This window comes from Tinamus guttatus, unplaced genomic scaffold (genome assembly GCF_059628265.1).
Source record: "Tinamus guttatus ecotype Peru unplaced genomic scaffold, ASM5962826v1 Tinamus_guttatus_pri_ptg000208l, whole genome shotgun sequence".
Taxonomy (NCBI): domain Eukaryota; kingdom Metazoa; phylum Chordata; class Aves; order Tinamiformes; family Tinamidae; genus Tinamus; species Tinamus guttatus.
The window spans coordinates 10,700,600-10,726,027 of NW_028288742.1; the positions used below are offsets into that span (position 1 = coordinate 10,700,600).

Here is a 25,428-nt window from a genome sequence, read left to right on the forward strand (position 1 = left end):
TCTGCTAATAATGTACAACAATGCAAATCAAACAGAAAACCATAATAAAAAAAATTCCATTCACCAACCACAAGCTTTCATTAAGAGCCTGTAGAATATATCAGGTATTGTAGTGTCATTTAGAAAAATATACTGTGAATAGATTTCATTAGAGTTTGAAGGCTCCATTCAGAAGAATCCATGCAGATCCTACGTAGATTAAAAGATTGAAATTTGATTGCAGCATAGGACCTGATTTTTAATTTGGCATTTTACCTGTAGATATATGCCTATCACACTGGAGTACTAGAAATAAAACCAGGATTTTAGAATGATATAAAAGGATTGATTTCAAGTTGTAGACTGAAGAGAAAGAAAAAAGGAAAAAAAACAGGATATAGGTCATGTTTTCAATCTCACGCTTTTCACAGGATAGATATTTATGCATATATATATATATAAGATCAATATTATAAAATAATTCCAAATCCATATCAAGTTACCTTTGTTTCTGAAATAATTTCAAAACATGTGTGTCTTGCTTCTGTGACATGGAAAAACTTTTTTTTCTACTCACTATAGGGCAAACAAACTTGGTACTGATTCACAGAACCTCAAATGCCTTAAAGTTTCCATTACCCCATCAGGTGGGCTTAAAAAAGAAAAAAAAAAATCTAACTGCAAAGCCAATCAAAATATGTTCCTATGTCTGTGGTAAGCAGGAATAAAACAATAAAATTATTTCAGCTGCTGTAGTACAGGAAGTAAAACAAAAACACCAAGCAGAATCAAGAAAGAAGTAGAAGTCCTGGTTTTCTGTTCTCTTCTTTCCACATTTATTATCCTACTGCTAAAATAATTACTACACTGGAAATAGACCTTTGTCTGCATTTATTCTAAATATCATTCTAAAATGATATTGGTTTGCTCAAACTGCTTTCTGATCAAATCATGATGAAATTCTTATTTGTGTGAGGTTGGTGGGTGAGCTGGCACGCAGACTGCATGCAGCGGTGTGCGCTTGCTGAGGCTATGTGCAACGCTTCATGTGTTGCAGTATTGGTGAAATTCTGCAAAATATGAAGAGATTTGCAAGAACTTCAAGGGCACAGGAGAAAGGAAGATTTTCAGTCTAACAAGCTTAACCCTAAAACATATGTATTTTGAAGCAAATTTTCCTATAAGAGAAAGGTCCCTTCATCAATGCTGGGAAAGAATTCCCTTGGATATTGACTTTACTGTGCTGCCTAGCTAATATCTTGCCACCACAAGCAACTTAACACTACTGTAGAATCATTTCATTCTTTTAACTCTAACAGTCTTTCTTGCTTGGAAATCAGTGAGATATTTGGGTGAATTTCCACTTTGCTGCATGTTACTGCAGGATCAGAGCTAACACACCCCACAGCTTACTTTGCTCTTCTCATACTAACTTTAATTCCACGCCTACCAGGACAACAGTGACAAAACAAATACTTGCACTGAATGCTTTAAATTGAGAGTTTAACCATTTTCTGATTTTTCAAAAAATTTACTTTGACCCAATGTCGACAACATAATGCTCCACAGGCGACTGAAAGCAGATGCCCTTCTCCTCCAGCTGCTGGACTTTAGCGTAATCCCCTGCACCAGAAGAGAAGTCCAAGCGCGATATGAAAGGTTTTCCAGTGCGCCCTCAAGGCCGTCTGGCAACCATCAACCCGGGCCCCTTCACCACCCACCGGCGACGGCGGGACTGTGTCAGGCTTGGGGCTGTTCCTCCAAAGGCCTCAAAGGAGGCACTTCCCAGAGAGCAAAACGGGGATCCAGTGTTTTCCTGGCATTGCTAAAGGAGATTCTACTGTTCTGCATAAATAAAACAAAACCCAGGAAGATGCCACTCACGCTTAATGTTATACAAGGGGAAGAAAAATCCACTTAAGCTAAACCTTATCCTAAAATTACATGTGAAGGTCCAAATACAGTGATACAGCTTGGACCTACAGTTTAGGGCATTCTCGGCCCTGCAACAGTCATTAAGCTCTGTGTCAGCCTGCATGAGGACCCATACATTTCTCCTTGGTGAGGTTTAACAACTAGCCCTTTGACCTTATTTAAAAGCAGCTTTGTTTTACTGAATAAATATTCTACATCCTGGACTGGTTCCTTCCAAATACTTCTTCCCATTGCAACATGAGTTGCAGGTCTTTGCTAGGCTGATCCTGGCGCACAGAGGGACAAGGCATTACGCTTTGGATAGGGGTGGCTATGGAAGTGTCCTGAGTTGCACTGTGCTCTCTGCAGCTTCTGTATTAGTCAGTGCTGGTTTATTTATGTCTTACCAGAGCAGAAAAAAATATAAGTTCAAATAAACTGAGGTCACAAGATGCAGTAAGCCTCTACAAGTCTAATTCCAGCATGGTATTTAAAATCTTGGCAAGCTTTTGGTAGTATGACCTCATACGAAAAAAATAACCTATTCACCACTGGTACTAGGCGAGGCAAAACTCACTCGAATCAACAAATCTGGGCCTACCTATACACCAGCTATGAAGCTGATTTACTCTGTTTAAAAGTGTTGGACACTGACAAAGTAAACAGCTACAGTACTGCTGCTAGAGAGTATTTTGCATGTACAAGCACCAAGACAGACGAAAAGTGACCTTAGATGATAATTCAGACTTGAAATTCAAAAAAAAATTTTTTTCTTTTTTTTTTTCGTTTGTTTGTTTTTCACAAATGGTTGCCATCTTATTAGTTTGATGAAGACTGGGAACAAAACTATTAGATACGATTTAAAACACCAGCTAGATAGAAGAAATATCCATCTGACATGATTCCTACTTGGGATGCAGAAAATAATTGCAATCTACAGTAAATTAATCATGTTTGTAACCTGTTTAAAATTAAGAAGTCTCTAAAAGCCTTTCACTTTCTTCATTGAAACCAAAGAGGAAGAAAACTTTTGCTCCAAGTGACTCGTGTGTGGCAAAGGGACGCTAATATATAAGGAAAAAGAACTACTACAAATATTTGATAAGGCCACACATATCTCATTATCATTAATTCTTTTTTTCTGTCATGGAATATTCTGGGGGAATAGTTAGAAAAATAACATCAACCTTCCAAGCATCTATACATTTTATTATTTGGCCCAACAGTAAGGTGACAAACATTGATGGATTTGCAACATCCAACCTTCTTGCAGTGCCTAAATATCAGACAACTGTCATCTAGGGTCAGACACTTGCCTTGAGGCAAACAAGGCTAATGTGAAATATTAAGCTGCTGAAACCTTCTGTAGGCAAAAAAAAAAAAAAAAAAAAAAAACACGCTACTGCCAATTATTTTAAAATAATATATAAATTTCTACCTCACAATGCATTCAGACTTGGAAACTTTGGTAACAACTTTTCAATGACCTGCTCATTTGTTTAAGCGCCAGCTCACTGTGTGCACTGATGAATATTAAATGGCAGTCCAGCACTCTATCACACTATCTCCCATTATCCAAATGAGAAGACACGAGGTTAGAAAATGCCAACTCATTGCCATTGTTTTGCCTTATTATTGTTTATGATAGATACACTAAAACTTAAATAAAAGAAAAAAAAACAACAACAACAACAAAAATCCTGTTGTGTTTCCACAAGAGAGAAGTGAATTTGGAAATGATGGTCTTCGGAGAAGATACAACGTGAAAGGATATGCCAGGGCTGTAAATAGTGTCACATTTACAGCAGTCAATGCTCAATGCAAGCTCAATACATGTTCTGAACTCCACATCCTTGAAAACATGCAGAATGCTGGAGACCAGTGAAATACCACATCAACGCAATGTAACGTCCTACATGGGAAACCAGCCACTGAAAGATGTGGAAAAAGTCTTTCATTTCACCTTTCAGGTCCCTTGACTGTGAATAGATGTGATGATGTACAAACTAGGAGGTGACAATAACACTTAAACTCTTCTATCATCAAAGCGTAGAGTTTCCAATCAGACGTCAGCAGATGCGTTACTGAAATTACTCTGATAAAAGAATGTATTTATTATAGGCCTCAGACACATCATTGTAGACTTCACTGCAGACTTAATGACAAATTTGTCATTAAGGCAGTCAATGTAAGCCAAAGAATAGGTCTCCCTAAAAAAAATAACTAACATGTCTGAAACTACATAAAGACAACAAGAACATAAAACTGGGGCCAGAACATGTACACCAGTGAAGTAAGAGAAATTGCTTGTAAGCTTAAAAAGCTGGATTCAGGGCCAAAACCTGGCTGGCCATTGTTGGGAATGTGTGCATGCACACAAAAATGCATATGTATTTTAAAAACAAATATAACTACAAAGCCACACACAAGAATACCTAAAGAATATTACAGAAAAAAACTAAACTCAAAACCTAGGAAATGGCACACTGAAGAATGATTTTACAAACTTTGTCTATTCTTCCTTCACCTCCTCGATTTGCAGTTTCATACATTTTTAAGTACTGGCTACCTTTTCTGCTCAATCCCTTTCTTATTGCTATAGAAATGCTAACAGTAACGCTGTAAATGAAACCGATTTTTGCAGAAAGGATGGTTTCAAAGTGCCTGTCATGCTAAAGATGGAGCCTGTCCTTGCTTTGATTTCATCAGCACCATGCAAGTCACTTGGGATCATTTAAGAGTGGTTCACTACCCATTTCCTCTCTTTTGCACCCTATTTGCAGAAGCTTGGGACACTAAAAAGAAAACGTGAAGTTAGATGGCAAACTGTGCAAAGAAAAGTGCCCTGGAGACAATTTCATTCCATCCAACTTTAAGGTAGGTTACAAAGATGCAGAGCTTTGGAGCCTTGACGCCCTCTGCTCCCTACATGAAAACCGAGTACATCTCGGCCAATTTTGGGCCACTCTCTGGGCTAGATAGGTGGAATGAATCTAGGCCCCAGGGTTCATCACAGAACACTAAACTCTTGCCTCAGGTGACTGGTTGTAAAATGGTCATGACAGTAGCAGCTGCTCTCCTAAGAGCGCTCTGCATATTTCCTGAGAAGCAGTCAAGCAGCATGGTAAAAGAACCCTATGCACACATAGCTGGAAATGGATAAACATAAGGTTTACGTATGGTGCAGGCATAACGTACCACAGTGACCAACATAGAGAAAAAACCCTAAATACACCTCCTTTTTCTAGAGCAATAGTGTGGGCTAAAAACATACACAAGCATGGACTCAAGGACTGCAGCACAGGGACCACTCAGGAGGCTCAACTGCACAGGAAATCTCAGCACAGTAATGGCATTTCCTAAGCTTGCGAGGGCTGGGCTGGGTGACCTTTGCATTCTTTCACTGCAGTGCTCTGTGATGCAATTTTGAAGAGGGATTATAGAGTTCTTGTTGTAAACTAAATATTTAAAGGCTTTGGTGATTAGTTCCTTTAAAAGTGACTCTGCACACTTATGGAAGACATTCATATGCTCTTTGCCAGCTAGTACGAACTGCACCTAAGTGGATGATCCACTTGACAGAGATTGTGGGGAGCTATCATGCAAATTCTTGTATAAAATATTAAAAATACAAGATTTCATATCCTAGAATATGAAATATACAAAGAGGTTTATCAGAGGGAAGACAACCTTATCTTCTTACAACAGTGACAAAAAGAACCAGGCAAGATTAAGAAAATTAAAATGACCTGCCACAAAGTTCTTACTGGCTTCAGCAGAGCCAGAATCTCACCTTGCCAACTACATTTGTGGATTAGAAAAATCCTCCGAAGGGAGAGAAGCCGGTCCTGGAGCCAGTGGTGAAGTCAACTTTAGAATCTGTTGTCTTTCTGCCTCGTCAGCAGGTAACTCGGTATCAGCCCGGGCTGAAGTCCTGCAAGGCGTGCCCCGCAATATCCAGGGACACATTACATCGGAGGCGCCGACGGACAAGGGACATGTTTAACCTTGGCAGGGGGAAGAAGGGGAACTTAACAATAAGCAGTTTTCTTTTAAGGAGCAGCTGCTTTCTTGAACTTCACTTAAGCAGAGGAAGTAGCATCCAGCTGGGCTAGTGCTCTAACAAAGGCCTTGACTAGCACAGAAAAGGGGCCGGGCAGCAGAGGGAGGAAGAGAAATCTGACTTCTTATATAACCTACTTTGTATGCCAGCAGAGTTTCTTGGACCTGCTTTTTGCTGGAATCATCTCTTCTCCGCTGAACTTGTTGCTGTAGGAAAACTGAGGATTTGAACAATTTCAGAATGTTGCAAAAATTGTTCCAAAGAAATAAAAAAGGCACCTACTTAAAATCATGACACTGCTTTATACAAGAGGAATATTCGGCTCAAGCACTATGGTGATAAGCACCATTTAAGGAGATGCACTCAGAGAAGCACATTTTTTTAACCCCCAAAGCATTTTTGGATAACTACCTTATACTTATTTTAGTCCTGTCAAAGGTAAAAAGAGGAAAAAAAGGCAGAGGTGAAGGAAACCCACAAGACTCTTTAACAGCTTTGCAGAGCCCAGAATTCACTGTCACTACTAAGGCAAGGTCCATGGTGCAGCTGTCAGCTGGAAATTCACTCTCCCCTAAATAGCCTAATGGTCTCTCTTCATAGCACTTCTACTTGTTACTCATACATAATCCAAGCAAAAAACAAAAACAAACAAACAAAACAAGGTAGTAATTGCCCAATAAGGAAAAGTCCTGATTTAAGAAAAGAAGAAAAAAATGTGCATATATTCTAAAAATAAATGATCTTTTCAGTCTGACTAATATTGGCAGTCTGAAAGTAGCAGTCAAAATTCTGACAGTCCTTGTCTGAATGCTGCTCAAAATCCTTAAAAATCCATTTTAGAGAAGATTACCTGCTATACACACAGAGATTTCCTCTTTGAATGGAGTCTCTTCTAGGACCGATAACCACTAGTGGAAAAAGGAGGACAAACACAAGTGCAAATGGAGAAGTTCTGGCCAGGAAAATCCCTTGCCACAGCAAAAACTGCAGGAGTCTAAATCCTTCTTTGGAAGGAGGAATCCTCCTGTGTTAGTGACACAGTGATGTGACTGGTGCTACAGAAGTTCACTATTACCAGTTATATTAGGTGACTTGAAAAGCGCTAACAAGGAAGAACTAAAACAGTGAATTTCTGTGCTATTTTGATCTTCAAGTAAAACTGACGTGGCAATCAACAAAGCCAAGAAGTTACACAAGCAATTCCCCATCTATCAAAATGGAAACGTTACATACCCCTCAAAATGCCCAAATTATTCTTGACCGTAATCCAGAAACTTCAAAGACAAAACAAACAAGAGCTGGAAGTCTGGATATCTACTGAAAAAAAAAACCAACATACCCCTTCTATCAGCCTGTTCCCAAAAGTCAACAACCTTTGTATGCAGTATGTTACTGATGTGGAGGTCATATAATAGATTTTAGAAGAGTTATGAGCCAACATGACATAGTCAAATATTAGCAGCAGCGTTATCGTTCAGATGCTTTGAGTCTGGACAATTTATCAGTTTATAAACATACATATTTTTTACCAGGACAACAGCTCTGGTCCAACACATATGCCAGATTTTCTGATAATTCTGATGGCCTGAACTGCAGGACAAATGTCTGGTAGGAAATTTTCATTTTGTCACCATCTTGCCTGTATTCACAAACACATTGTACATCTGTACAACTACCTTCTATTTCTGTGGAATTATCCAGCAGCTAAACGTCCGTCTGATAAACAAGGAAATTTCTTGTAACACCCTAACACTCCGTGGACCGTTCACATGAAGTTAACGGTGCACAACCTGCATTTGCTGTGTTTCCATCAAATGATTCCTGTGATAACGGCCCGCCTCGCTGTCCCTTGAAAACCAACCCGCTTGCAAGGTCAAGGTGAGAAGCCACGTGCCTCTGGCAGCCTCCTCAAGCTGCACTGCTCGGAACTGGTGCACGGGCTGCGTGCTCGCGGGTAGGGTGGCGGAGCCCACATGAGGGACTCCTCCTAAGTCTCAACGATGCTATATTTCTATTATTTCTCATTTGACATACAAAACCTATTAAAATATGGCAGATTTTTTAAAATTTTCATCTGAATACTCACAAATTTTCATCTTAGAACAAGACAGATATAGACGAATAAATAAGATTAATCAGTAATGGGAGTTAGTGAGCAATTGAAGAGTTGGGGAGTTATTAGAAAAACTCCCTTAAAGGCCTTTAATATACATACACAAAAAAGCTAAGGATTTGCTAACTTCAAATAAAAACCTGTTACTCCTTCTTGCCTTTAGCATTATAATTACATTGACAGTTAAAGACAACCCTCTAACTGCTTTCCTCAGCACAGAGGAGAACACATACAGTAATTTTTCCACTTGTTTAAAAAAAAAAAAAAGCTAACTTTAAAGAACTCCACAAAAGAAAATGCAGACATAGTCCAAAATGTCAACAGAGAGAAAGTTGTTATGATTCTAGCTAGGTAACCCCTCCAGACATACATTTTTGCAATATGCATAATTCTCAAATGGTTTTATGAAAACAATGAAATGATAATTTTCTAAATTACAGATATAAAATGGTGCAAGTTGTTTTACCACACACTAACCTGTAATCTGTTAGAACTTGACTTTAAAAAAGGAAATAGAAAGTCTGCAATAAGTCTGATGGGATAAATCAAATTTACCTAACTCCAAAATCTGGATCATGAAGTCTAGATTTTCCAGAAATAAAGGAGGAAACTATTCTTTGGGATTTAATGTTTCAAAATGCACTTCTTTTCAACACTATAGCTAGAAGTTTCTTTTTAGAAAATCAGAACCTAGTTATTGCATGCATGACTTTTCCCCTATGCCACTGTTGGACTGCACAATGTTTTTCCTGCCACATAAGCATGTCTATAAGAAGCCCAAACAAGTTCAGGGAGAGTTATATAACATTTTTTGCATTTTTGGGGACTATAATTAAAGCGATAAGATTATGGCAGAGATCCTAGAACAGATTAAGCACAGAATTCTATGATGAATGAAAGTTTGGGTCATTAAAAGTGCAGACCTAGATTTTTTTTTTTTTAAACCACACACAGTTAAACATCTAGGACATGAAATTTTGCCCTTAAACACCATTAATTGAGGTCAGTAAGAGCATGTGCACAAAAGCTGAAGCAAAAGAAAAAAAAAAAAGATAATATCAGGTTGGCTCAAAATCTAGACTAAAAGTAATTCAGTGAAAGGATAGACCTCATCTTTGATATCAAAAAAATTACACTAATTCTTCTAGAAAAAAAATACTTTAGGAACTCCTGAAAGAGATACGTTGGAAGTACATCAGACCCAGTGTCTGATTAACTTTGAATCTAGGCAAATCAATAGTTTTATAGATCCTGAAAGCTGCCTGAAGATAGAGAATGTTTATGCTAGCATACCAAAGCACCAGAAACAGAACACTTGGAGACTCCAATTTGAACATTGAATGAAAACAAAATCCCAAATTAGATCTTTACCCTTACTCCAGGATGGACAGTATTGGTTTTGAGCAAAAAGTGTCTTTCGCTTGAAAGAAATACGTGGAAGAACACACTGCTCTATATTTCCCTTCCAACAACCAGCTTCTCTGCATTAGAAATGTGCCCATGTAATGGCGAAGGGTAACCCCACAGACATCTGCTAGGACTCTCCTCCTCTTACCAGAAAAAGGGAGAGCAGCAGTTTATATTTTACGAACAATCCATCAGTCTTAGAAGCCTTCGACATTAAGTATTGGGCTTCTCGATGCCAATGAAGTCCAATGTAGTTTTTGCAGTGCGAAGCATTTTTATGTGAGATTTGAATCATTTCTCAGCGCTGAGTCATACAGAGATGTAAAAACTATTATCTTCTATTACTAACTATAAGTGAATTTAAGTAGAACCACCCTTAAAATGATTTCACCAGATCTAGTTTAGATCTGTAATGTGAAAAAGGTATTAATCCCGAAGATATAGAGGAAAAGTCAAATCAACTCAAGAGGGAACCCAAAACTTTTTGGAATGTGAGGACAAAATCAAAAAGGCAAACAGCTCCAAGAGTTTTAGAAGTAAAGCAGACATATTAAAGAAAAAGTTATGAAAATAACTAACCCATGCTCAAGGGAAACCAGACAAACATTGAACAAGCAGGAGAGAATATAACAAAAGCCTACACACTTTGGGTGCATGGATACACACATTCCTCAAACATTTTATATGCACACTTTGACCAGAAAAGCAGCCATAGACCAACTTCAGTTGGTTTTCAAGTACACAACAAAACACTCCATGATGCACAATCAAAACAGCTATAGAAAAGTCATTGTGCACCTCTCATTTCCTTTTTTTCCTATGGCTTGTATATTTTATTTCATGCCACAAACTCACATAACAGTATGTAAGGCACAGAATAAGTACAGTCAGCAGGTTAAGACTTGTATCTATCTAGCTGATTCAGGCCTTGCTCAAACACAGCAAGTCAAGATTGCAGATTTCAAACCAACAGCCACGTGCCTGGCAGTTATGCTAAGCAGAGCAGCGGTCCAGAAGCCAGTTGATCCTGACCAAAGAGCTCTCAGCCCTGGGAGAAGATAGCAAAGAAAGTTTTGAGAAAAGTCAGAATTGTCGAAAGGAAGACTATGCAACAACCTGTCAGCTCCTGCAAGATCAACCTGTCAGCAGAGTAGCAACACAGGTCCACTTTATTACACAAACGCTCGGTGGTTTTCCAGATTAACTGCTGCATTTGATATATAGAAAGATACCGGTCATTTATTTTTTTGGTCTTTGAAATTCAACATTCAGATATTTTAAGTTCTGTTTGGAAAGCCTCTAAACACTACCCTGCATAGGTAACATACGGTCCAATCCACACAATCAGCAAAAGTCACACTGTGGAGATAGGAGCTAGACATGCAAAATTATGGCCCATCACTTTGAGGCTATAATGAATTTATGCACAACTGCTAGAGAGGTTTCATTGGTTCTAACACTGGAACTAGCTGTGGAATTAACAAATAGAACAACAACCACCACCACCACCAGCAGCTGCATGTGTTGCTTGTATATTCATAGTGCCAAGAGCTGCATTTCTTGCAGATGCCATTGACATCTCACCCGCAAAACACAGTTCTGGAATCACCATGATAAAATCCCTGAAGGCTAATATTTCTGACACTTCTCAAACTATTATCTTCAAAAGGATCAAAATTGACCTACACATCTCATTTTCCATTCTCATTATCAAGTTGGGAATAACCAGTGGAAGAGGAGTTCAGGATAACATCTAAACTAATTGAAACCACAAAACACAAACGTGAAGAATCTGCAGTGCAAATTTTATTTTACTCTTTAGAGAGAGAAAAAAAGAATCATTGATGTCCGAAGACCAAGGGCTATAATGCAGTTTCATAGGTGTAGTAACAGCTACTGAGAAAGGCAGCAGCCTCTTTCCCAGATGCTGCCTCTGGCACCAGTAAGTGTCTGGCAGGTCAGAGCTGCTCATTTGTTTTTCCTTTGGATAAAAAACATTTTAATCCTTTTTACAGCTTTAGTCTTCAGATGGATCAGCAAACTGATCCAACTAATCCATGCAAGGACTTGCTAGAACAGATCCAATGGCGAGACTAGGCACCTACTGCAAGAGGGTGAAATCCCTTGTTCAATAGCAGCAGGATGGTTTTAGATCAGTTTACACTTATGAAACCAAACTGCTAGCTGGGTCAGTGTTTGAATGGCCTGGAGAAAAAACAGCTTTGCTTTGTTTTTGTACAAACAGACCCAAACAATATTTATTTACAATTTTGTTCCTTTAATAGATAATTATCTACTTCGCTGAATTAAATGTAGCCTGAAAAAAGAAAATTTGCTGACTTACATCTGACTGTCAAAAGCAGACTGGGAAGATTTTCTGTGCTCTTTGCACATGCAGTCTCATTAGATGACAGACTGCAGCAGTAAAATATTATACAACCCTGCTAAAATCTGTAAGGTGTCATCACATAATACCCTGCTTTGATCATCAGGAGTTTGATCAGAAACAAAGCAACATTTACAGGTTCTGGATCAAATCAAAAGTGTAGTTCTCAATCGTGCATCTTCACTTAATTGTTCCTTGCAAACAGTGAGAACATACAAACATGAACTTTATTTTCTAAGATGTCGTTTAAGACAGACTTCATTACCTTTTCTTTTGTACAGTTAGGGAGGTTGACTATGAATAACATAAAAAGATTAAAAACATACAAGGCTAACTCAATTTCTTGATAAGCCATAAGTAAAAATGAAGAATGTTTATGTACCTAGCAGCATGACCTGCAAGTCAAAAATCCCATCCAATATGTATAGCACCAGCAAATTTCAATGTAGCTCCAACAGCCTTTTATATTAAGAAAATAAACAGAAACAGTTAGTGCCTTGGTAAGATTAGAAGTATGAGACTTGAAAATCTCAGTGGTATTTACGACCAGTGGTATGATGGAAGTATAGCTGAATAAACAATATGGATGGATATACAGAATAGTTGGTGAAGATGTTCCCTTTTTTGTTACATATGCAAAGCTAAGGCAAGCTGCCTTTCCTTAAATAACACATGAATAATGCATTGTATTTGGAAAATGAAAACAGCATTGTAACTAAAACAAACCCCAAAAAACCCAACTAATATATATTTTCTGAATTTCTAAAAACACTCTGTATTTGTACCTGTGATTGCTAGCCAATGCTCTCTACCTTCAGGTAGAAAGCCTCATTTAAGTCAGAACTGTCAGAAAAAGAAGAGGTATCTTTCTCTTCATTTTCAATTATCTGATTTCACACCGTGTAGCAGGGAAGTTTCCCCACTACCTCCTCAATTTTTAATTATTTTAGGTTTTATCTTTCAAGCTACTGTGTATTCTGGCCCTAACCCAGTAAAGCTCTTCAGTATATTAAAGGACATAACATCAGAGTAGCTTCTTGTTCACAGTGATCAGTATGCATGCAACAACGGATGAGTCATATTTTGAAACCAACATTAAAATCTGTTTTAACACAAATACAAAAAAAGCTCCATCATCCTACATATTTATTTTTGATTGATAGCAGCTGTGCTCTTACATGAAGCAAGGCACAGAGGCCATAGTTTATCCTTCTTGGTTCATAAAGGATCAAAAACTGCTCTTAAGTCAAAAGAATTAAAGTGACAGACATCAGAGAAGCTGGTAAAGCAGAAAGATGCAATCAGTGTCTCTTAAGTAAGAAGAAATAGAAAGAAATCTCCTATTTTACTGAAAAAATGGATATCCTCATGGGTATATATTTTTAACTTTGGAAAATTACAAAATGCAATACGCTATTGCATATACTATCTCTATATACAATACTCAATACCTTATTTTTGCCCCATTGATTTCATTATGCACCGCTAGTGCTATTGCAGGAATATAATAGGTTCAAGGAATGTAGCACCTCACATTCGGCCCAGTGCAAGTTTTCATTCTAAGAAATGTAAATTAATCATTAAAATGTTCTCTAGAATTAGGAACAAAAGAGCAGTGGTAACAATTTGCATGAATTTAGTCTTTTGTGATTCAGTAAGTGTACTACCAATGATTTGAAGCTTCCCATTTTGTACTTCGTGGTCAAGCAAACCTAACGTTTCAAAGCAAACTTTAGCTGAACCGACACAGTTTCCCATGTCTTTAGTTGCAAAGAAGGCAGAAGTACTTTTCGAAATTTTCCCTTAAATTCATCTTGAGGCTTTGTGCAACTCCTTTGAAGTTTATAACCAAAGGTTTCTGGGGGACAACAATTTACCTAATGGAACAGTGAGCTTCAAGGAAAGATCACAAATTGCTACCTGTTAGATTAATAAATGTCTACACTTACCGGAAAAAGAATCAAAAATAAAAATTTTAAATCCAGACTTTTACAATAACAAATAACCACATTTTAAACTTTTATCTTCAGATAATTTTCTCTGAAGTCTGTGTATTTTCTACACGCACCAGTAACCGGCTGTAAGAGACATCGTGCTTTCTTGTAAGCAGAACTTGCGAGTTGGACAAAAAGAGTTTCTTCACTGTATTATGACAAGATCTAGGACTTTTCATAATTTATATTCCTTTATCCAAATGTAATAACAGAAACTGATTTCACCAAGACAAAAAGTTCTCTGCTGTCTCTGGGAAATAACAATTTTAGAATTTGCTTCAAGAGCAGTGAACCCAGAAACTCATATGTCCTTTAGCCTCTTCAAGCAGTAACTTCCACATTTTCTCTAAGAACGTAAACAACTTTAAAAACAACATACTAATAATGGATAAAACATTAGTTTGCTCTGGACAAGGCCAATAAATAAAGCTCCTTTCTCTCAATGCTATTTTCAGACTGATGTTAACTGTACAAATTATAATGAATTCTGTATTGCGTATCAAGTCTTGAACTTGGCGATCCTTTAGGTTCTAGGAAGCTGTCTTTGACATCTTAACCCCAAATCATCAGCCTAAATCCACTTAAAAAGCAGAGTGAAACAATACTCGTATATTGGGTTACACATGTAGCTGAGATTACATGTTAGCCTAAAGGGATATCTGAACCACACCGAGTGTTTTATATAATAATACAACATTGAACTGCACTGCGGAAAGCAGTTAATCTCCTTGAGCACATCACCCAGCAACAATTCTTTCTTAACTTTTTCCCACAGATTCATGGCAAATTGCCAAAAGTTAGAGGTTTGGTGAGCTTAAGACTCTTTAAATTCAGATTCCTATCTAAAGCTCTGACATTTCTGATGCAGAAATCTCCCTGGATATGATTTTCCTGCTTCTTGTTATGCTAGGAAAGCCCTGCAAGCTTCCTTTTCTACACTGCTGCAATAGAGCAGTTACCATTAAAGGACTCCCTCTTAAACACTGCAAGCACAGAGTGGGTGTTTATATACACAACCCACAGAGGCAACACGTGGCAAGCCTGTATTAACAAGATACAGCAACACGACCACCGAGTTTCTCACATCTGAATGCAACCAGACAGTGCTTCCTGCAATTAAATACATCGTAAAACCATTCTGAAGCTTAAGCTTCAGTAGAAAGAAAAGACCCTTTCTCCACCCATTTTTATTATTACATTTTGATTCTCTACAAAATAAAACACATGAATTTTCTTGAATGTCCAGAAAAGCTAAGTTATCCATTTCATAAATATCCATTTCAGGACTTTTCCTACTTCAGTAGCTTGACCACAAATGAACCCATGGATTATACTCATCAATATACCCAATAAAGCTATTCTCATTTCTGAAAGAGCTTCCTATATCCTATCTTTTCTGTAATAAAAACTCCAATACAGGTATTCAATAGAGCTGAAGTAGGTTGAAATATCCCTTTACTCAATTTCTACTTCAGGAAGGCAACCAACGAGCACTGCAGACTGTCTGTGTGGAGGACAGTGGCATCACTTTTTGGCATGTTCCTTTATTAGCGCTAACGAACGAGGCATGATGCGCTTCCTGCCCTGGCATGACTGCCAGCTGTGCTTCACGCCTTGCCCTCCTGACAGGAAGCACAGGACACTTCAACACCTCCTCCTTTCAGCACCAAAGTGCTCAAACCCCAATTTGAGATAGGTTTCATCAAATTCATTATGCAGCATTTATCTGTACTACAGAATGCAATGTTTTTGGAACCTAACAATGACAATCCATTATGGAATAGACTATCACACCACCCACTGGGAATTCCAATTGTCTCTTTTTGAGAAACTTCGGTGCATTTAGATCCTAATTCCAGCTCATCAAATATGTTATTTTGTTATTGCTGGAGAAGGTGGAAAAACTCTGCAGCTTTAAGAGCTTCAGAAACACTGTTACAAAGTACATCATATAAAAATTTAATCTGCACTGGGTTGGTTGCTTGCAGTTCGGTATTAAGACGATTTCTCCACTATAAGGTGGAGAACACAATACAGTGCTCCCCAAACACATACATTTCCATATAGGTCTCACTTTAACACTTCCCACATCCAATGTTGTGGTCAAAGATAGCACCTCATTACATGCTAGAACACCATCTCTGACTCAGGAAATGCCCAAGTCATAGATCTCCTGATACTGGGAGAATATTCTGGAAAAATACGGAGATCTGGCTACCCTATACCTACACATTCTTTCTGAGCATCTGCTTTGGCACCATTAGAAACAGGATATGGGGCCAAATGAGCCTTTGGCTGTTCTTATGTTAATAGGTCTCATTTAGGCCTTCATGCAATCCAGCCCTCATTTTGCCATTTCTTTGGCCTTCTGTGCAAATTAGCTTTCCAAAAGAGGATGAAAGTCTAGCAAGAGGTTAAAAATATCTAGGTTTCAAGCGAAAAATTAGAGGCATACAGAACTAATGAAAACTCATAAATACACACAAAACCCTTAGTCCACATATAACATTCTCAGTTCAATACATTTTCAAAATCCTTCCTGCAAGTACACGTCTTTGTAAATATCCATTAAAGCTGTATAACAACCACACACTGATTTGTTGTTCTATATGATAAACATGAGCTACCTGAGCTAGGCTTTTTCAATAGCTGTTGAAAGTGATTATTCATACAGTTCTCTTCATCATCTGGATTTCTGTAGTTCTATAAATGCAACACTGACCTTTAAAAGCATTAATTATAACTACTTTATTTTCCATACCTTCCTGTTTCCAGAACATGATTAATTTTTGGCAAAGCATATGCTTCTCGCAGCTGAAAACCCTAGCAAGTATAAATTAGTCAGACAACAGGAAAAACTGGCCAAAATTCTGCCATCATTTTAGCCATGCAAACCCTCTGCAGTAAGTAAAGCAGTACAGAAGAGCATAGCCCATCCTAATCTTCAAGGCATAATCTTCTCTCTAATTCAGGACACGGCTTTAATAGGCAGAACTTTTTGTGATTATTTTAATAATATGTTTTTGAAAAAAATAAAATAAAATAAAAAGCAGCACCATTTTTTTCAAGAAGCCACTTATACGTTAGAGGTTTTGAATTTAATTATCCCACATGACTCTGTAAGGATTCTTAGAAAAGCTTATTTATAGAAGCTTGTGAAAGGCGCTTCCTTCATCTTCTCATCTGTTGAATGGAAAATTAAGTACCTGCAAGCGCAGTTTCTTTTCTTGGATATGTGGCAAGGTATACATACATACATACTCTAAAAGGAAGAGTTATAACCAGGCTTATTTTGGACCTATTAAAGATATAATGGAGTGGCCTCTCTAGGTCACACCTTAGAAATTAGCCTACAGAAATATGCATACTAGCTGACAGTATTCTACATACAATTAAAATACTTAAGTGTGCAAGGCTTCGGAGTATCTTCCATGAACACTCAGTTCCCTCACAGTATATCACCTTTAAAAGAAGGAAACTTTGGGCTTTTTTTTTCCCTCCACTATGAAATTATTTTTAGCAAGCGTTGTCACTGGGTTAGAGGTTTTTTAAATAATCATACCACTCCTTCAAAATCCCATTAATTCTTGGTGGACCTAGTGGTCTAATGGCTACAAAGCTAACCTTGCACACAGAAAAGACTCACTGTGTATAGGAAAATAATTACAGTCATTCAATATAGTTTATATTAAAGGAAAAGTTGGCTTAGTACAAATGATGCAGGAAAAGTAAAATATTTATGCTACTCTGCGTAGGAGGAGAAAGACTGAGTAAATTAAGTGGAGGGGTTTCCTTTGGGAAATAAATTCAAACACTGTTTTATAGTGGTTTCATAGTATAATAGACATAGTAATGGAATATATTCTGAGATCACTGTAAGACAACACACATCCTTCAGTAATAATCAGAATCTATTTATTATAGCAAGGAACATGAAGCAAAACTAGCAACCCTATTCTCTCTCTTCTTTCCCCACTCAAAGGTGATTGCACACGTTGGTAGACGTGGAAAGGGGAAAATGCAAGAAGAGAGATTTACAGTATTGCAGCCATTTGATGGAAGATGCAACAGTAGCATCCAAAACCTCTATGTTTTGCTGCCACAACCTCGCAATTGCTAAGCAATGTTTGCATTCCTCTGAACCACTGTGCTGATAAGCTTAGCCAGGATTTGCAAAGAGTCTTTGCAGAAGCACTGTATTACACATCAGCTTTCCTCAATCCTGAACACTTAGGATTTAATAACTGAGCATGCTGTTTACTAGGAGAAGAGAACCAAAACTATTAATGAGGAGATACAATTTACCTGCCCATGTTTTACAGATCTGCGTTTATTGCTTCTTACTGTTAGTGGAAGAAGCATATAGTGCATGCACCAGATTTCAGCCGTCCTGTAGAGGCAGTGAGCAATCACAGGCACACTAGTGACCCACCACTTCTTCCTCCAAAGAGTCATTTCTCTGAACTGCTAAAGTCAGCATCAAGGATCAAATTCCCTGCCATCCTTTGAAGGAGATAAACGGCGCACTGAATGCTCCTAGCCACGGGCCCACTGTGTACAGGACCACGAAGCAGCTCTTTACACCATTCTTTCTCCAGGCGTAAGTGCAATAATGTAGGCTAGGCCCCACTATTCCCACCCCACTGCAATCCGGCAACAGCAAACCCTGCTGCCAGAAAAATCAACAAACAGAAAAGCCCTTTAACAGTGTAAAAATACAATACTGATGATACAGTTTTGAGATAAAGCCCAATATAAATAGCAGGGCACCCAAGCTAGGTCTGCTAGGTATATGATGCACAAGATGCACTATGCCAAAACTAGAATTTTTCACCCTGATCCGTAACAATACATTGAAATGTGAGATAAAACAAATTAAAATGATTACATTGAGCATACGCTAAAAAAAAAACCCACTGACTATTTAAATGAAGATGCAAAAACAAGTGTTCTGTAAAGCTTATTCTGTAAATAAACTTCTTTCCCATGGTGAAATTCTCAAGTGTACAATTATTCTTTACTGAGCTTACTGTTGTTACTGAAAAAAGAGAAGTATTAAAGGGCCCAAATGAATCCCAAAGAGAATCATTTCCTGCATTTAGAAAAGAAGCTGCAGAAGAATCAAGTTTTATGTACGGCTTCCTTTTTCCTGAGTCTTCCTCTGGGGCGAGTTAGTTGTTTACTTGTAAGAGCAACACCTAACAAACACAGCATAAAATATTCTCCCGCAATCACTTGGGAGTGAAAATAGGCCTTCTTTCAAATGTTCTTTAAGCAGTCAGCTGGCATAAACAGGGAATCCTGACAGCTACCATGTACGTGCTATGTTGCCACTTATTTTGGAGATAGGTTTTGTCAAAACAAATTCATTTTCATATTGGAACCCAAGAAAAGCAAAATGTGAACAGCCTTCTATGGCTATAAAATACCACAAAAAGTATGTAGGATCCTTAGGACTTGGTTTTATCTCAATGCCAGGACAAAGGGCCAGTGGGTTCGTGTAGATTGTGTACTCTGGTGCCCACTGGCATGTTGCCCAGCCCTGGGTGGCAAGAGATGCCTTCTGCTAGGCCTTCCTGCAAGAGGCCTGTCCTATTCCTTCCCTCCTATGTAAACATCCATGCTAGATCCTGGGGGCAAGAGTTAATAGATGAGCCCATTGTGGATGCAGGAGGCAGGCAGTGGCACAGCACGGCTCGAGCATGGCAGCCCAGCCCCATCCCGGGGGAAGTTGAAGTTGTGCTTCCCCACGGCAGCCAGCTAGGCCGCTGCAAACTGAGCAGGTACGTTTCTTGCAAGGGCTGCTGCTGCAGGATGGGTTACCCACGTTCTCCCCACTCCTCTCCCCCAAGAGGGAGCTAACTTACAAGCCATCATCCAGCCCCAGCCTGAAGATTTTCATTTAACGCAGTATTGACACGTTAACTTTAGAACACTGGATGAAGCATCAACAAGCACGATGCTACAACAGCCATAACACAACATTTACAAAGAACTTTTGCGGACCCAGTAAGTGACGTGTCTACTCATGTTCTATTCAAAGTTTGCTTCCCCCTTTGCCCTCTTTGGATCCCTGACTCGTCTGATCTCGGCTAGCGTTTGGTATACAAGACGGACAGACTTGCCAGGAAACTTGCTGGCAAAGCATCTGGTAGATATTCTGAAAATTCCTCTCCTCAGACATGCCTCAACTGGAGAAGCAATGTTTTCTCCAGAGATAGGGAAACAGCACCCCGAAAGCCCACACATCAGCTCCACCTGGTAGCTGAAGAACCTCTAGTCCTCATGTACTGCAGCCACCTCTAACGCAAACTCATCTATTTCACTACTGCTGTTACAGGGAGCCCTGGCCGCAGATGCTGAATCAGGGCCGGGAGGCCTTGCGGAGGCCCCAGTCGGCTCCAGCAAAGCAGCCAGCGGAGCTGCAGCTGCCGCGCTCCCTTCCGCACACGCAAACTCGGAACAAGCCCCAGCTTTGAGAGGGTGTGAAAGAGTCCCGTTCAGCTGGGGCGCGACGTCGCAAAATGAAAGTCCTTCCTGTGTGGGAGAAGCACGTACTCTCTCTGATTGATGCCTTCCCAGGCTGCCTTCTCTCTGCTGGGCCCTTGACGAGCCTGACTGCGCTGATAGCCTGACTTGGAGTTTAACACTGACAGGACTCATGTGAACAATGAGGCTTCAGTGAGCTAACCAGGCTTTCACAATCCCCCAAGAGCAGCTAGCACTAACTGAGCAGCATAATAGCAAGTTTCCCAAAACCGGGTCATCATGCTGCAGACAGGGCCTTGTGTGTGTGGGACACAATGATTACAGTATTTACTCATCATCAGCCTCACCGGCCCATCTATTTTCGACCACGGTGTCTGCTCTTAGACAAGACACCGATAAGCAGTCAGAGCGTTCACACCGTGTAGCAGTCAATGTGATAACTCAACGTACATAGTCCCCAAGTTGCTGGGAACCCTCATATTGCCCAGTTTTAGCATATTTCCATGGCTTCTTGACTGTGCAATACAGGAGCCATCACCAGATATTATTCTCCCTAACTGCTAGTGCCTGATAAGATATTCTGAAGCACAAATGAATATCAATTCATTTTAATTTCTTATGATGTTGATTGCCTGTTGGAATCAGTTAGGAATTAAAAAAGCTATTATTATATAAATTTTGTGCACTTGCATATGGAATAATATATTTAAATAAAATATTAAAATGAAGCTTAAATATAATTCATAAATATAAACGTATATAAAAAAGCATAACAAACCATATTGGTAACATTGCTGTGTGCTTGCCTATTATTTTATTCCACTTTTTACCACAGTTACTTACAGGATGAAATCTTAATCAATATATTTGTGGTGAAATTTAGCACTAAAAAATACAAGGGCTAATTTAGCTTTTAGACTCACACATGTACAAATTCACTGAAGCAGGGGTAATAATGAACAGAATTGGACCCTAGAAGTTTTAATTTGACACTAATCAGTAATAAAAGGCAATGCAAACTTGTGCTAACCTGATTACATCCATATAGCAATATCTGCATAATGCCTTTAGCTGCTTAGCAACAAAAGCTCAAGAATACCAGATAAAATGGATTATAAGCTCTGATTAGCCCCAGATGAATGTAACACTGGCCAGTGAGTTTGGTTAATTTGTAGTGTGTATCATAAATGACACTATTCTGAGCTATCATTACATGGGACATTTACATTTTTTAAGTACACATAAGAGAAATAAAAACTGCTTTTACATCAAAGAGTTTTGATCACGTTAAGATGATTCTTCTTCAATGAATTAGATGTCATGACTAAAGAAAGCTAGGACATCCTTCCGCTTGCCATGCTACATTTTCTCATGCAAATAAAATAAGACACTTCCTCAAAAAAATTAACTCCATTTTACACCTCTTACAACATTCAACTTTTCCACATCGATCCTTGTGCACAACTGTAATATTGTCCTGCTAGACTTTCAAACTCTCTTTGGAAAAAATTGAATTTAAACCACAAGTAGAAGGACTGATTACTTTTTTTTTTTCCTTCCTTTCTTTTGAGTTTGAGGCAGAAGCGATGCCTCAAGTTAATTACAAGTTAGCAGCAGTATGGCTAAACCATAAAGGCACATCATGACAGCTGGAAGTTGATGCAAAATCTCCTTCCAACAATACTCCAAAGGTACTAGAACCAGTGCTAAAGCACAGAAATGAATGGTACCTCTGCCACAGCATGCACAATCTGGGATAAATGAGTTAAAATCAGCTATGATAAACAGCTGAAAATCATCACGATAAATCAGTTATGTACAATGTAATAGCGAGTTAATCCTCATGGTAGAAATAATGTCAGTAGAGCCAGTTCGTACAACTAAGCCATTTCTCATTAGGTCGTAGGCCCCATGAATCGATATATTGCTTTTAACACACAGTTGTGCTCTCGGCCTCTAGTAACTGGCTTGATTTTTTCTAACATTTTTTCAAATAGTTATTTTCTCTAGTAGAAATAGAAATGCTACAGGTCCTTTAGAAGCTTTGAGTGTCTTCAGCAATGGGACTGCTCTGTACTTGGTCATGTATGTGTGCTCAGTTCTGCTGAGGGCAGTCCTCTTTGAAGTACAGTAGAGCACTATTCTCAGAGTTCAACCCATTTCATTAAGTTGCATTAAAAAGGTTGATAATTAAAGCAGTAGGTGTCTGTTGCTCTAAACTTATATCAAATTATCCTAATAAATCATTCACTGTATTGTATACTTCAAAAATCCTTCTAATGTATTTATTAGAGTATTATGAATTCTAAGGGGGTGTATTATATACGGTGTGTGTGTGCAGATATATACTATGAAGAGGTTGATGGGGGATAGGAGGCACAAAGTGAAGCCAGCCACACCCACCTCACGCATAATCCAAATTTGCCATTAAAAAGGCTGTGACAGTTGTTAAACTTGACATTTTCCCTGTTCAGTACAGACCCATCATACTGAGCTAACTGAACAAGATATGGAATTGAACTTCTAAGTAAGTCCTTCAGTTGAAAGCTCCATTTCTGAAAAGCACATGTCCCTCAGGAAAATTGTTAAACATGCACAGCTTGGAGTGAAATTAGGTGCTTCTATTCAGCCCATATATTTAGCTGAACTGAGGCCACACTAAGACTATATCACTGATCCTCAATTCAGTGGAAGTACTCTTGTATTTAAAAAAGTGATGCACATAACCTCGTTTGGATCCTGAAACCTGTAATTTACAGAATTTATCTACACTATCAAGAAACTGCATAAAACTGCTAAACATTTGATAAACTCAGAGACGAAGCGCTAACACACATTAGTGTATAAAGGTATGCTGTTATTAGCCATTATTTGGCATAATTGATGCATTCCATAAAATAAGATCCTCACTTGTCCTGATGATGATGATATAGTTTAAAAAATGGTACTAATGAAAACTCTGCTTTTTGAAAATAAAATACTGAACCATACTTATTGCACAAAGCATATTGGGCAACTTGTCTGCAGTGTCTTCACTTTATTACTCAAGGAAAACACCGTAACACACCAAGTCGAACTCATACATTTTTATCTTTGTGCAAGAGGAACAAAGCAAGTAACCTTATTACATACAGAAGGTGAAACCTGCAAGTGGCTTTGCCAATGAATACAGAGCTAATCTTCACATTAAGTTGAGGTGTACAGAGCAAATAAGTCTTACTTGATATAAAATTTAATTCCAGCATGAGCTCTTCAGGGATCCTGTTCTGCAAAAGGCAGCCAGCCATGGCACTGCATACAATTGTAGCCTAAGTAACCAGACACTACTGTCAAACCCATTTTAAAGACTATTGTACAATAGCTTTTGTCTCATTAAAGCTATTTTTACTATGGACCGTGTTTGTTCAAGTAAGTTTTTCTACCTGCTTTTCCACTGAACCTGAGCAAATAATTCAATGACTAATTTGCTTGGTAACTTTTCATTTCTTGACATTTATAAATAAGTTAGAGATTTAACAGATATATAGATAGATAGATAGAGATAGATATGTTTTGGAGCTTTTTTTTCCCCTTTATAACAGTTCTTCCATCACTATTCATAATCCATGCTCAAAAAACACAGATTTTTCAGTTGTATTCTTTTAGTTTCGCTGGTCTTCACAAGGTGTAACTTTGCTTGCTTTATAAGTCTTTTGACTGTTTACAACTATTTTAGACTGTTTATGCTAACAAAGAACATAAATTACCTATCAACTCATCTGAATTCAAGCAAAACAACAGAATACACTGCAGCAGAGAGGACGCTCAGTTTCTCTGGTTAAGAGATGGTGTCTGGGAAGAGGGAAGATGGTGTGAGAAGAACTTCTGAATGACCTATTTTGAAAAACGGCTTTGGAAAGTAAGGATCAGACAAAAAGCACAATATAAAAGAGGGAAGAACAGATGAGAAATACAAAGGGAAATAAAACTGCAGGAAACCAGAGTAGCAGTAGAAAAACCTTCTGGCATAATTCACTTTTACTATGTAAAAATGATCTTTACTGGTGTTCTGCTACATGATTCATGTCAGGCTGGTGATATATTTATTTACATTTCAGGGAGTGTGGTCTGCTTTAGTCCTAGAGATTTCTCTCTGCTCACAGAGTTGATTCCTCACCCCAAGCACTATCTTTCTACCACTTTCCTTGTTTTAAATAATATGTGCATGTATATTTTAAAATAGTATTTTAAAACATTTAAATTATATGTTCACATATATATTAAAATTAAATGAAAGTGTGAATGAATGAAACATACTTGCTAGATGCAAGCTGGAGGTGTGAGACTAATGTATAACTTCACGGGCCATTTTTTGTCAACTTCAAAGCATATAAAAAGCTAATGGATTTGATATTTGCTATCAAGTTGCAGATTTTTGTAATTCTATGTATTTCAATATTGCAACTGCTCATTTGTGCCATGCATTTTGATTATACTGTGCAACTGGTTAGCAATATAGAGATATTTACATACGTGTGTGTGCATGCACACAAACTATTAATAACTTAATTTGGAGCAAAAGGCCAAAATCATTATTCATTTAATTGCCGTAATTTCCACTTCAGTTATATTGACTCAAATGCTCAAATGTCTTCTCTAACCAAAAAAATAAACCATGAAGTTTATATCTACACTAGTAGAATTGGTAAGTGAAGAAAATGAATTTATTTTCATTTATATTACTTACATTGTGTGTATTGTGTGTATTATTTACACGTCAAAAATTGGTCACACTGAACTGAATGACACATCTAGTTCAACAAGCTAAAGCTGAAATCGAAGTGCTTTAAAACAGTAAACATTCACTTCAAAGATAAGGGGGCTTCAGTAAATTCGATAGTATAGAATTGGTCTTTTCTCTGCCAGACAGATGCATATTGCGATTTTTTTTTCCTGGACAATCAGGTAACTTCTAAATATCAGATAAAAAATTTTTAGTTTTGCTGAAAGACAGGAGAGAGATAAGGGGTTAAAAAAAATCAGAGATAGTTTGTGAAGAAAAAGTGCTTGTGGTCTCAAGCACTTCGACTGGTTAGGTTCAGAA

At 38.1% G+C, this 25,428-nt stretch overlaps 1 protein-coding gene across 1 annotated transcript in view; it reads right to left on the minus strand.

Annotated features, from left to right (window-relative positions):
• Positions 1-25,428, minus strand: part of PRKCE (protein kinase C epsilon) — a 267,657-nt gene that overhangs the window by 62,904 nt on the left and 179,325 nt on the right. The gene's annotated exons all lie outside the window — the stretch shown is intronic.